We start from the raw sequence: 14,744 nt of genomic DNA, 5'->3' as shown, positions 1-14,744 counted from the left end.
CAGATGCTACAAAAAGGCTCTGGTAAAGATGCATGTAAATATTTAAATGTTTCCAAAGGCCATCTTGTTAAGATTACAAAAAGTAATCACAATGATATTATTGACTATTTCTTTCATAAGAGACAGGCAAGTTTTGATGACTTTGTACTGTGTTAACTTGGCTAAGCTACATTACATTCCCTCAAATTCCCTTTATCTGTATGTTGACATTTAGGGCAGGCCACAAGGGAGATTTCTGTGGGGGATTTGGAGGGCAGAGTGAAGCAGCAGCCATCTGTGTGTTAAGACATCTTATTGATATTTGTTGGCTCACCTCCTAGGCCAGATTGCACCTGCCATCCTTACAGTTAATGTCTCTGAGTCCTTGACTTGATGAAGGGCCCCAGTTTCTGCAGAACACTCATTCCATTAAGGTGAGAGGCAACAAGAATGAACACATTTGTCAGCCTGTTCTCATGGGCTCCAGCTCATGCTTTTGAGTTTAGGATTGTTCTTACCCTTCCTCACTTTACATCCATTTTCCCTTCCCAGCTGTCTGCTACATGGACTTCAAGGTCCAGTATCAGATGCAAAGTCAACAGCCTAATAGAGACAGCTTAACCAGCTCTCACAATCAATAAGATCAAATTCCTGCACCAAAGCTCCTTTATCTACCTACCTACCTACCCATCCATCCATTCATCCATCCATCCATCCATCATCTATGTCCTAGTCATTCTTATTTTCAAATTAAACTCTGACAATGATATTTCTCATTTATTCCCACAAGTATGATTAAAATGTCCTTTTAAGCTACATTCATTAAATACAGCACATATATATTAAAATTAAAGATTTTTGTTTTTTCCTTTCGAGTTTGGATTAGACAAATGACTTATTTTTTTTCTTATTCTTATTTGACACTGTTGATCCTTACTTCCCTTGATTTTAAAACTCTGACTGTCATTCATATATTAAGTTGCACTTTTGGATACAAATAAAGTAACAGAAAATCTTACTCAACTGATTTAAAAACTGAGAAGTTACCTCCCATAGTCCTGAAGTACCTTCTCTCTGGGGTAAACAACAATTCAGTGACATGACCAAGAATCCAGATTTCTTTCATTTTCTACTCTGCCATTCTTGAGCTAGTTTCCTTCATCACTACAAGGTGGTTCTTGCAGTTCAAAGAGGAGTAACACTCAGCAGAAAAGGGGAGCTCTTCTCAAGTGTTTTTTCTTAGAAGCAAAGATACCCTTCCCAGAAGTCTCCACAGCAGGTTTCCCCTCATAATTTATTGGCCAGACTTGTGTATATGTATATATGTGTATGCATATGCTTGTACATGTGTGTATACATGTACATATCTGTATATGCCTAAGCTAATCTATGGCAAGAGGAATGGAGCATGATGATCAGCTTGGATCAATTAGAATTTACCCCTGGAGTTGGCAGTATTTCACCCTTTCCTGATTGAAGTGGGGCAACATGGAATAAAACTGGGACTTGGAAAACAAAAACAAAGGAGGAAAAATGCCTCTGAAAGACAAACAAATAATGCCCGCTACATAGTCAATGTTTTATCTTCCTTATCTCAAACCTCTTTCTGTTTGAAATCCTTAAAAAAGTACCAAACTCAGAAAGCAATGATTCTAAAGGTAGCAAGAGAAAAACAAAGAGTTACAAGGGAACCCCCTTAAGGCTTTTAGCTGATTTCTCTACACAAACACCACAGGCCAGAAGGGAGTGGCAAGATATAATTCAAAGTCCTGAATGAAAAAAAGCTGCAACCTAGGTTACTTTATCAAGCAAGGCTATTCTTTAGAATAGAAGGAGAGATAAAGAACTTCACAGACAAGAAAAACTAAGAGTTCAGCAACACTAAACCTATCCTAAAAGAAATATTGAGAGTTCTATTCTAAATAGAAAAGAAGCAGGATGCTTCAGAAAGGAGAAAACCATAACAGGAAAGGTGATAACTACCATGAATTACAACAGAATAAATATGAAATTGTAAAAGAGGACATTAAATCATTAAGAAAGTGGGAGAGGGGAGCAAGAAAATATAGTTTTCGTTTTCTTTTTAAATTTTTTTTTTTGTTCTCTGTAGGATGGGTTTGAGCTTATATTACTATCTGTTTAAAACAAACAGTTATAGTAACGGGTTAATATATGTACAAAAAAGGGTAGCCACAAGTGAAAAACTTACAATAGAGTCACAAAAACTAAAAAAAAAAAAAAAAAAAAAGATAATACAAAGGAAAATTATCAAACCACAAAAGGAAGAAGAAAGGAACAAAGAGGAAATCCCGTATCACCTGCAAAACTAAGTTCAAAATGGCAATAAACACACATCTATCATTAATTACTGTAAATGTCAATGGACTAAATGCTCCAATCAAAAGACGTAGATTGGTAGACTGGTTAATAAAAAAAAAAAAAGAACCTTCAATAAACTGCATACAAGAGACCCACTTTAGGGAGAAGGACATACATATATTGAGAATGAGAGAATAAAAAAAAAAAGATATTCCACACAAACAGAAATGACAAGAAAGCAGGAGTAGCAATACTGATTTCAGACAAAATAGGCTTTAAAACAAAGGCCATAAAGAAGGACATTTTATAATGATTAAAGGAGTAATACAAGATGAGGATATTACACTCATTAGCATACATGCAGCCAATGTAGGAGCACCTAAGTACATAAAGCAAATACTAACAGATATAAAGGGAGAAACTGATGGGAATACAATCATTGCCAGAGACTTTAACAACCCATTAACATCACTGGACAGATCTTCCAGACAGAAAATAAATAAGGCAACAGAGAAATGATACTATAGAAAAATTAGATTTTGTGAGTATTTTCAGAACATTACATCCCCCCAAAATAGAATATACATTCTTTTCAAGTGCACATGGAACATTTTCTAGGATTGATCATATACTTGGGTACAAAAGAAGCCACAACAATTTTAAGAAGATAGAAATTATTTTAAGCATCTTTCTGACCACAATGCCATGAAACTAGAAATCAACTACAGAAAAACAAAGCAGGAAAAAAATGACAGCATGGACATTAAAAAACATGCTACTAGAAAAACCAATGGGTGAATGATGAAATTAAGTAAGAAATTAAAAAATACTTTGAGACAAACAACAATGAAAACACAACCACACAGAATCTATGGGTGCAGCAAAGGCAGTGCTAAGAGGGAAGTTTATAGCAATATAGGCCTTCCTCAAAAAAAGAACAATCTCAAATAAACAATCTAATCTACCAGCTAAAAGAATTAGAAAAGGAAGAACAAAAAAACCCCAAAAGTCAGCAGAAGGAAGGAAATAATAAAAATTAAGGAGGAAATAAATAAAATAGAGATTAAAAAAACAATAGAAAAAAATCAATCAAACCAAGAGCTAGTTTTATGAAAGAGTAAACAAAATTGACAAACCTCTGGCCAAGCTCACCAAGAAGAGAAAAGAGAGCACAAATAAGCAGAATAAGAAAGGAAAATGGAGTAATCACAACCACTACCATAGAAATACAAAATATCATACAAGAATACTATGAACAACTATATGGAAACAAAATGGATAACCTAGAAGAAATGGACAAGTTTCTGGAAACATACAGTCCACCAAGACCGAATCAAGAAGAAAGTGACCACTTGAACAAACCAACCAATAGAAATGAAATCAAATTAGCAATAAAAAAACCTCCCTACAAATAGAAGTCCAGGACCAGACGGCTTCACTGGGGATTTCTACCAAACATACAAAGAACTCATACCAGTCCTTCTCAAACTCTTCCAGAAGACTGAAAAGGAGGGAATACTCCCAAACTCATTCCATGAAGCCACCATCACCCTGATACCAAAACCAGACAAAGACACTACCAAAAAAGAAAATTACACACCAATATCACTGATGAACATAGATGCAAAAATCCTCAACAAAATATTAGCAAACAATCTAACAGCACATAAAAGAGATCATACACCATGATCAAGTAGGGTTCATCCCAGGGACACAAGGATGGTTCAACATATGCAAATCAATCAATGTAATACATCACATCGACAAGAGAAAGGACAAAAACCACACGACCATCTGAAAAGATGCGGAAAAAGCATTTGATAAAATTCAACACCCATTTATGATAAAAAAAAACTCTCACCGAAGTGGGTATAGAGGGAACATATAGCAACATAATAAAAGCTATTTATGACAAACCTACAGCCAGTATAGTACTCAATGGTGAAAAAGTCAAAAGCTGGGACAAGACAAGGTTGTCCACTCTCACCACTCCTATTCAACATAGTCTTGCAAGTCCTAGCCACAGCAATCAGGCAACAGAAGAAATAAAAGGGATCGAAAGAGGTAAAATTGTCATTATATGCAGATGACATGATACTATATATAGAAAACCCTAAAAGGTCCACACAAAAACTACTAGAACTAATCAAAGAATTCAGCAAGGTAGCAGGATACAAGATTAACATACAAAAATCAGTTACATTTCTTTACACTAAAGATGAATCAATAGGAAAAGAAAGTAAAGAAACAATTCCTTTTAAAATAGCACCCAAAGTAATAATACCCAGGGATAAATATTAACCAAGGAGGTGAAACATTTGCACATGGAGAACTATAAAACACTGATTAAGGAAATTAAAGAAGACTTTAAAAAAACGGAAAGATATCCCATGCTTCTGGATTGGAAGAATCAATACTGTTAAAATGGTCATACTGCCCAAGGCAATCTCCAGATTTAATGCAATCCCTATCAAATTACCGAGAACATATTTCACAGAACTAGAACAAATCACAATAAAACTTATATGGAATCATAAAAGACCCAGAATTGCCAAAGCATTACTGAGGAAAAGTAATGAGGCTTGAGGAATAATCCTCCCAGATTTCAGACAATACTATAGAGCTACTGTAATCAAAACAGCATAGTATTGGTACAAAAACAGACATATGGACCAACGCAACATAATAGAGAGCCAAGAAATGAACCCACAAACTTTTGGTCAATTAATCTTTGACAAAGGAGGCAAGAACATACAATGGAATAAAGACAGTCTCTTCAGCAAATGGTTTTGGGAAAACTGGACAGCAGCATGCAAATCAATGAAGCTAGAACACTCCCTCACACCATACACAAAAATAAACTCAAAATGGATCAAAGACTTGAACATAAGACAAGACACAATAAACCTCCTACAAGAAAACATTATCTCACATATATCTCAGCAATGTTCTCCTAGGGTGGTCTATCCCAGAAATAGAAATAAAAGCAAATAAATAAGTGGGACCTAATTAAACTTACAAGCTTTTGCACAGCAAAGGAAACCATAAGCAAAACATACGGAATAGGAGAACAACCTACAGAATAGGAGGAAATATTTGCAAAAGATGAAACTGACAAAGGCTTGATCTCCAGAATATATAAACAGCTCACATGACTTAATAAGAAAAAAAAAACCAATCCAAAAATGGGTAGAAGACTTAAACAAGCAATTCTCCAATGAAGACATACAAATGACAAATAGGCACATGAAAAAATGCTCAATATCACTAATTATCAGAGAAATACAAATCAAAACTACAATGAGGTATCACCTCACACCAGTCAGAATGGCCATTATTCAAAAGTCTATAAATGACAAATGCTGGAGAGGCCGTGGAGAAAAGGGAACCCTCCTTCACTGCTGGTGGGAATGCAGTTTGGTGCAGCCACTGTGGAAAACAGTATGGAGATTCCCCAAAAAACTAAAAATAGACTTACCATATGACCCAGGAATCCCGCTCCTGGGCATATATCCAGAAGGAACCCTACTTCAAAAAGACACTAGCACCCCAATGTTCATAGCAGCACTATTTACAATAGCTAAGACATTGAAACAGCCTAAATGTCCATCAACAGATGACTGGATAAAGAAGGTGTGGTATATTTACACAATGGAATACTATTCAGCCATAAAAATGACAACATAATGCCATTTGCAGCAACATGGATGTCCCTGGAGAATGTCACTGTAAGTGAAATAAGTCAGAAAGAGAAAGAAAAATACCATATATCACTCATGTGGAATCTAAAAAAAAGAGACAGATAAGACAAATTAATTTAAATACAAAACAGAAACAGACTCACAGACATAGAATAAAAATTTGTGGTTGCCAGTGGGAAGGAGGGTGGGAAGGGCAGACGGGGAGTTCAAGATTTGTAGATAATGACAGGTATGTATAGGATAAACAAGTTTATAGTGTATAGCACTGGGAAATATATACAAGACTGTATACAATTGTAGTAGCTCACAGTGAAAAAGAATATGAAAATGAATATATGTATATCCATGTATGATGGAAAAATTGTGCTGTACACCAGAAATTGACACAACATTGTAAACTGACTATAACTCAACAAAATTATAATAAAAAAAAAATGTACCAAGCTCTCCTTTTTCTCTTCACATATTCTCCCTTGGCAATCACATCAACTTTCCTGGCTTTAAGCACTGTTTCAGAGGTTGGGTTTCACAATATTGCAATGATGATCTCTCCCGAACTCTAGAGTGCTGTTTTTAGAGGCTCATCGGATATTTTCATGTGTGTCACCAACAAAGCCCATAACAATTCCAGGGGAATGAAAACAGAACCTATGCTTAGTCTAGTTTCACTTGCTTATAGGATGCCGTGTGCAGAGATTCTGCAGCCAGCACTTCAGACCGGAGTTCCTAGTGTGAAATGGATGCAGACAGCACTTCAGCTGGGCGGGCCATGTGCAGAAGCACTGCACAGGACACTTTAGGATGGCAGTGGCATACTGTGTGCAAAAATGCTGTCCCTGGCACTTGGACTCAGAGTGCTGTGAGCAGCAGAGCTATGCCTGACCCCCAAGAACTCTGCCTCTTCCCTGCTGACAGGAACCCTATAAAGCAGCCCCACCAACAGCCTTTCAGGGAGAGCCTGTGCTCTAGAGTGTGAGCTCACACCTCTCCATTCTATGATCAAAGAATAAAGCTTTCCTGTGCTTCTGAACCAAACTCTGTCTCATTCTATAGGCACGAGCCACACCTGGCAGAATGACTGTAGTTGGGGACCAGAAACAAGTTTTTGGCAACTATGAAAGGACTGAACATCAGCCTTCCACCTGTTCCCACCCACTAGGCTCTGCCCTTGCCCCAGCTCTGGCAGGAGGATGGTAGAGGCTTTGGGAGGTTTGTGTGAAGATGACTGATCACACTCTGATGGGATGAAATGGTGGCAGCCTTCAGCTGAGTTCAGAGCAACTCTGCCCAGCAACCTGGTAGCCTGGTGTGGTGTACACAGAGCCCAGAGAGTATCCTGGACTGTATCCCCTGGAGAGGATCATACTGTGGCATTGCTGCGGATCACCGACTGAAACTCACACGTGTCTGCCTGCTGCCTCTGGCTGGCCATCCCACAGTGCCCAATGGCCTGCGGATGGCAGGGACTTGTGGGAGGGGAGAAGCTGTGGCAGCCTTGCCCGCTGTCTCACCAGTAGTGCCGTCCTCTTGACCTCTGTACAAGGCAACCGTGGCTGCACCAGGGCTTTTGCCATTCTTGCCAACGTCCAGGGGTCAAAAGTAACATTCTTCATAGTCACGTCCGATTCGGTAAAGGGAAGAGGCCAGCCCCACTAGGCAGGAGGTGGAGATCAGGAAAAGGCCCAGGTAATGAGGACCACCTGACAAAATGGAACGAGGACGCTGGATCCAAGTTCAGGAAAGGACACTGGGGACACCTTGGTGTGAAAGGGTCCCAAGGTAGATACATGACCAGTGACTTGATCTCCCTTCCAGTCAGCACTATGCTCTCTGGAGTAAGCTGGGTGGCCCTGTGAGCTGCTGGCAAGAGCAAGAAACACCTATTGCCTGGCCTCTCCTTCGATCTCTCTTCTGAGTCTTCCACCCGGCCTGCCTTTCTAACCCTCCACGCTCCTGCCTGCTTCTGCTTGTGAGGTGAACCTAGGGTGATTCTTTATTGATTGAGGTCCCACAGGCTCTCCTCCCAGTGTCAGCACAAAGCATCAGCCCCCGCAGTGATCTGGGGAGTACCTTGTGGGAATCCCTCGCACTTTTAGCTCTCACCTAGCAGGAAGTCTGAAAACTCCTCCTTTTTGGCTGAAAGGAAGAGATAGAGGACCCCTGCCTTAGACAACTGCCACTTTCTAAGGGATAGGTTGGTCAGGGACTGACGTGGCTAAGCTGCTCTGATCCATCTAACCTCCTGTAGGATATTCTGACTGAGGAGGGACTAAATGCCTCAAGCACAGAGCACTGGGCCATTACAAATTCAGAGGTTATATCAGAGTCCACGCCACTTGGATATCTCCTATTTGGGTCTTTTCAGAAAACCACTAACAGTTTGGTGCTCATTTCAAATTTTCTGAACCAGAAATCTTAATTTGGATCAAATCTTGTGGCATTTGCGTGCCAATAAATCACTCCAACCATCCTCTCAGTAGTTGGAAATAAATTCAAAGCAGAACACCTAAGGTATGGGGACCCAAACACCCACTATACTAAAGGATAGCCCATTAGGGTGCACCCTGAAGAACTGGAACTCTTCCCAGTATTACTACCTGACTTCAAAACATTTAACCTTCCTACATAATACAGCCTGGCCTCAATGCTAGCTGGGAGATGGGGAAAGCTGGCCCATCAATGGCCCTCTAATTTACAACACCATTTTACAATTGGACCTGCCATGCCACAGACAAAATAAACGAGATGAAATTCCCTATGTCTGTTTTTTTATGGCCTTATATCAGAACAAAGGCTGTCAAAAGGGATGTGGGCTCTCCTCCTCTGTGGTAATATCTTCCTTGACTCTCCCTCATCTCTTCTGAAACTACAAGACAGCCTGGGGTTGGCCAGGTTTTGCCACATTCGGATCCCTACCTATGGCCTAAGAGAAAGACCTCTGTATGAAAAGTTCAAAGGAAAGGATGCTAATCCTTTTGAATGGAATTTGGAATATGATAGGGCCTTTCAAAACTGAAAAAGCAGTTACTTCAGGCCCCTGCCCTGGCCCTCCCCAATTTAGCTAAACCCTCTGACCTTTACTTTCACAAGAGAAGGGGAATCATTCTTGGGTTATTACTGCTAAAAGTGGACCCCTTTATTTCACTGGTTGCTTATTTTTCTAAACAATTAGATCAAACAATTAAGGGACAGCCTCCTTTCCTACAGGCGGTAGCAGCTACTACAGCCCTGCTAAAGGAGGCTGAGAAGTTAGCATTTGCTCAGCCAGTCACTACATGGATTCCACACCAGGTTCAGACTTTAGTAAATTCTAAGGGAATAGAATGACTATCCCCCAAAAGGTCGATTCAAGTTCAGGCTATGCTTTTAGACAACCAGTAGCTACCAAAGAAAACCATCACATGCTAAATTCTGCCACCCTGCAACCCACAGAATCGCCCCCCGACCCCAACTCCAGAGTGCAATTATACAGAAACCAGAGATACGATCTATTCCTGACCTAGAAAGTGAACTTCCCTCAAACACAGAAGAAGAATGGTTCACAGACAAGAGCAGTTTTATGAGAGAAGGAAAAAGGCTGGTGGGATACACAGTGACCTCCAGACCCAAGTCATAGCCCTCACTCGAGCCTTAGAGTTCAGGACAGGGAAGATCTTAAATGTTTACGCAGACTCCTGGTAGGTGTTTGCCATCCTACATGCACACGGGGTTATTTAGAAGGAAAGAGGTACACATACTGCAGAGAATAAACAGGTGAAACGGTTTAAGCACACTGAAGTTCTTAGAAGCAGTACAACTTCCAAAAAAGGTGACAGTGATTCACTGTAGGGGTCACCAAAAGGGAAATGCAGAGGTAATAAAGGGAAAAAATGAGGCAGACACAATTGCCAAAAGGGCAGCCTTAGGACTAGCAACTTGGCAACAACCCCTCATACATGGAAGGCCAGATCCATCCAATTACTCCCCAATTTACACAAAGGAAGTATCAGATAAAGCCTGAAAATGAGACTTCACTAGATATCTAGGAGGCCATGGGTGGCTCGTTACTGAACACTGGCAAACCCTCTTTCCCCAGACTTCAGCTCATCAAGTCATCAGGGAGGCCCATCAAGGAACTTACACAGAAGGGAGGACCCATATAACTAGTTAGCTGGGGTCATGGTAACTCTAGGCATGAAAAATATAATCGGTCAGATGGCTGAGACATGCCCTATCTGCACAATAAACAGCCCCAACTCCAGACCCCCAGAGGCCCATTCAGACCAGAGGGACATATCCTGCGAAGACTGACAGACTAATTTCACTGTTGGGTATCTCCTGGTGCTATTAGGCACATTTTCAGGGTGGGTAGAAGCATTCCCTGCTAGAACTGAAACGGCAGCTGAAGTGGCTAAGGCAGCAAGCACCAAGAGAAATAATCCCCGGATTTGGACTCCTAGGATCCCTATGAAGTGTTAGGGACCAGCACTCGTGTCCCAAGCAACAAAAGGGATAAGGAGTGCACTGAGCATAAAATGGGTCTTGCACTTAACCTAGAGACCCCAATCATCTGAGGAAGGAGAGATCCAACCATACCTGAAAGCAAACCTTAGCCAAGCTATGTCAGGAAACTCAAGAAAACTGGATTAAGTTATTTCCAATTGCTCTGCTCCACATGCAGTTAGCTCCAAGAGATAAAGTTATGTGCATTTGAACTTACGTATCCCCATTCCCCAAGCACAAGAGAAAGGACACCTCAGCCCCCTAGGAATGGAACAACTCAGCATGCCCTCCAGCTAAGAGAAACAATGAAAGGTCTCACAGAATATGGTAACCAGGTGTTGTCTGCACCCACCAACCTGGCCCTCCATCCCTTCCGGCCAAGACACTGGGTGTATCTAAAACCCTGGAAAACCAGCAGCCTGCAAGACCGACTCACTCTAAGTAGAATGAACCCCATTTGGTGATCCAAACTCCCTCGTCCTGCTCTGAAGTTGCACGGGATCACTCTGTGGGTACAGCACACTCAAATGAAAAGGGTCCCCGAACCCAGCCTCTGGAGAGACAACCTGGGACAAAGACCCCCTTAACTACTGATGTGAACATCTGTCTCTAATCTGAAGCTGCTCTTCCAAAAAACAACAAAAGTGTAACCAGTACTAAAGAGAAAAACACAGCTAGGCAGGGTACCTCGATGCCCTAGAAAGACCCTACACACACCTATATGGATGAAACACCAAGGTACCAGCCCTTCAAGAACTCAAGTTAATGGCACAGGGCTGATGTGTTTACAAGAAGGATACATGTTCTTAGGTAAGCCCCAAACTCAAGGATAGGCTGGGCATCCCACCAAGGGAAGGGGCTGTATCACCAGTGGAACAGTGGGACCAGATCCGAGCCTGGTTAAAGTTTACAATCAGACCACTAACAAAAAAGAGAAGCTACAACATTCCAGAAGAGCAACAGGACTACTAACTGCAGGAATCACTGCACTTACGGGGCACCACTGACCTTGGCCAGGGAAACCATATATAGATAGCACTGTCATCATAAAAAAGGTAACAGCCACTGTGGCAACAGTGACCAATGAGACTGGCCTTTACTTCACACTATTACAAAAGTCCACTGAGTCACTGGCCAGTATGATCCTGGATAACCAAATAGCTCTAGATTATCTGTTAGCTGACTGGGGAGTGGGGGAGTGCTTGTGCACTGGCCAATACATCGCAACTGAAGAAAGCACAGAAAGCTACTAGAAAACGCAACTTGGCTGGCAGAAACCAGGCAGCCAAACAATAGTAGAGTAGGGTAAAACAGGTCCTCCCTGGTGTCACTGGGTTTTTACCTTGGCCCATTAATGAAAATTACTCTCTTGCAAATATTTGGGCCATGCACCCTAAATTATCTGGTGTCCTTTGTCTTCAAAAGTTTTATGGAATGGAGCAGAACCCTATGGGGCCTTCCCAGAACAGACCCTCCTCCCTTAGTGTCCCCCCACCTGCCTCTTGATTGTAGAAAACCTTCAGCCTCCTAGGCCTTCTTTGAGTTCCAAAGACTAAATTTAATCAGAGAAGTGTGAAAATGCAGAAACAATGGAAAATAGTCAAGCAAAACAAAATAATAATAGTTCAGCCATTAAACAAAGTCAAGGACTGTTAGTTCCTCCTCCTCAAGGGCCATAGATATTCTGAGCCATGTTGAGCTGTTTTGCGGAGACTGAAAGCCCAACCAGGTGGAAGAAATTAACTGCATGCTGATTAAACAAGCACAGAGATCCACCAGACTGGTTGGAACCAGGTTAATGTCGTTGACTCCCAAAATACCACCCTGTTACGTCACCGTCAACCCGTCAGAAGTCCACAAACTGATCACGCACCCCGCAACCCTCTCCCTCACCCTGTCTTTAAAAATCTTTCCCTAAAAGCCATTGAAGAGTTCAGGTCTTTTGAGCATTAGCCACCAGTATGACTTGCTTGGCCCTGCAATAAACGTTGTACTTTCCTTTACCACAACATGGTACCAGTGGATTGGCTTTACTGCACCAGGTGAGTGGATGCAAGTCTGGTTCAGTAACAGAATCTATAAAACTCCAAATGGTGGTCGCGCAGAGGTGCGAACAGTCAGCACTAAGACACGGCGAGAATCAGACAGACCTAAAGGCAGCTGGGAAGAAGCTCTGCTCCTCCACCCAGGGTTATGAGGACGTCCAAACTCAGCAGGAATTAGTTTTCAAAAGACGAACCTGCGCCCTTCAGCACACCTCAGGAATGAGGAGCAGGACAAAAGACAGAGGGACTTGTCACCGGCAAAGCCCAATAACAATTCCCAGGAAATAAACAGAATCTGGGTAATAAAATAAAGTCTAACCTTTCTTTTCCCTTGGAGCTTCGTCTGGTGTAACTTGTTCACAGGGTACCACCGGCAGACGCCTTGCACTCGGAGAGACGGCTGTGCCGGCGCCTCAGCTCCCCTGGCCCTGCGGAGACGCTGCACACGGCCCTGCAGGTCAAGATGGCGGCAGACGCATGCGCAGAGGCGCTGCACCTGGCGCTTCAGTCAGGCGTGACAGCGGCTCAGCTTCGCCCCGCCCGCGCGAGCTCCGCCCCTCCCTGCCCGCTGGTGAGAACCCTGTAAAGCCTCCACAGCTGTGCGGCACCCACGGGAACTCCGCCCTCCGCTGCTGTGAAGCAGCCCTGCCCACGGCCTTCTGAGATCTCGGTCTCTGTAGTCCGTGCTCATGCCTCTTCATTCTAGGTTAACTTTGCTTCTGAACTGAACTCCCTCTCCTTCTCTTGCTACAAGCAGTCTTGGGCAGAATGGCCCTTGCTGGAGACCGACACAAGAGGATCGGTAGCAGTTGTCTTCTGGCCCCCAAGACCTGTTTAATTTAGCAACCCGTTTTCTTCCCTCAAACCTTTTCTCCACATCTCAGTTTCTGCAGAACTTGTTTTCCGGTCAGTAGAATTCTAGTTAATTATGGTTTTACTCTATGAATAATGTGAAAATAAGATGCACAAACAAAAACAAGACACCACCTCATCTGTATTTCTTCATTCCTTTTAGCATTTGGGTAAGTATTTTTATTTAGCATAGAATTCATGATAGTCTTTTGTTCCAGAAAGGTGAAAAGAGTACAAGTTGTCAGAAAGTGAGGTCAGACTCCTTCCTGCTCTCTGCCTTGGGCTTCTCACCTCTTTGCTCCATTACAGTTTACTTTTCTTATGTGTAGGGTATCTTTTGAAACTGTCACTTCTTCTCTCACTCCTAGAACGCAGAGAGTTCCAAAGTATCCTTCCTATTTTAATTCTAGCCACCGAAACTATAAAATGTCAATATGGATGGGCAAATTCTTTAAAGAAGAGATTGAAATTTACTTATGTAACTAATAATGTTAATTATATTTGTTGATAACATAATAAATACAAATGAACACATGCTAATATTTTAATATGATTGTTGGCAAATCTCTACTTGAGCATGAACAACTGGCTCTAAAAATGTTTGAGATGCGTTGGTAATCATACATGTAGTACATCTAGTATCTGGTTGCTCTGGTCACTCACTTGTCTTCTAAACCTGCTCTCCAAGCACAGGGGAGACTCTTAAGGCCAAGTTTGTTCTTTGAAGCTATTTCTAGAAAAATAAAGTATATTATATATATATATATATATATATGTGTGTGTGTGTATATATATATATATACATATACATATATATATATATGTGTATATATATATATATATATATCTCTCCCAGAGATTGACTTATTTTAAGGCATTGGCTCATGTGAATGGGGAGACTGGCAAATCTAAAGTTCTTATGGCAAGCCTGCAGCCTGGAAAGTGAGTCAGGGTTTCTATGTTGCAGTCTGGACGCAAAATTCTTTTTTCTTTGTGAAACCTCAGTCTTTGTGTTAGGTAGTTTAGATAGAAATGAGCACTGGGCAGGGGGAGAGAAAGGGGAAAGGAACAAACCAGAACACAAGGAACCTGAGGTGTCAGTTAACCAGGGTGCAGGGAACATGAGCTGTCAATCAACCAGAGCGCAGGGAACCTGAATTGTCCATCAATCAATCAATCACGAAACCAGGATATAAAAACAGGAAAAACAAAGGAACGGTGACATTTTTCCTCTCTTAGATCGGCCTGCTCCCAGTTCTCGGGAGTGTACTAGCTTCCACTATTTTTTTTTTAATATCACTAATAAAAATCTTGTTCACATCATGCTTTTTGTCTCTCGTCAAAAATTCTTTTTTTTTGGATGACT

This window comes from Camelus bactrianus, chromosome 3 (genome assembly GCF_048773025.1).
Source record: "Camelus bactrianus isolate YW-2024 breed Bactrian camel chromosome 3, ASM4877302v1, whole genome shotgun sequence".
Lineage (NCBI taxonomy): Eukaryota > Metazoa > Chordata > Mammalia > Artiodactyla > Camelidae > Camelus > Camelus bactrianus.
The sequence above is the reverse complement of the archived record's forward strand: the minus strand, read 5'-3'. Positions refer to the sequence as shown.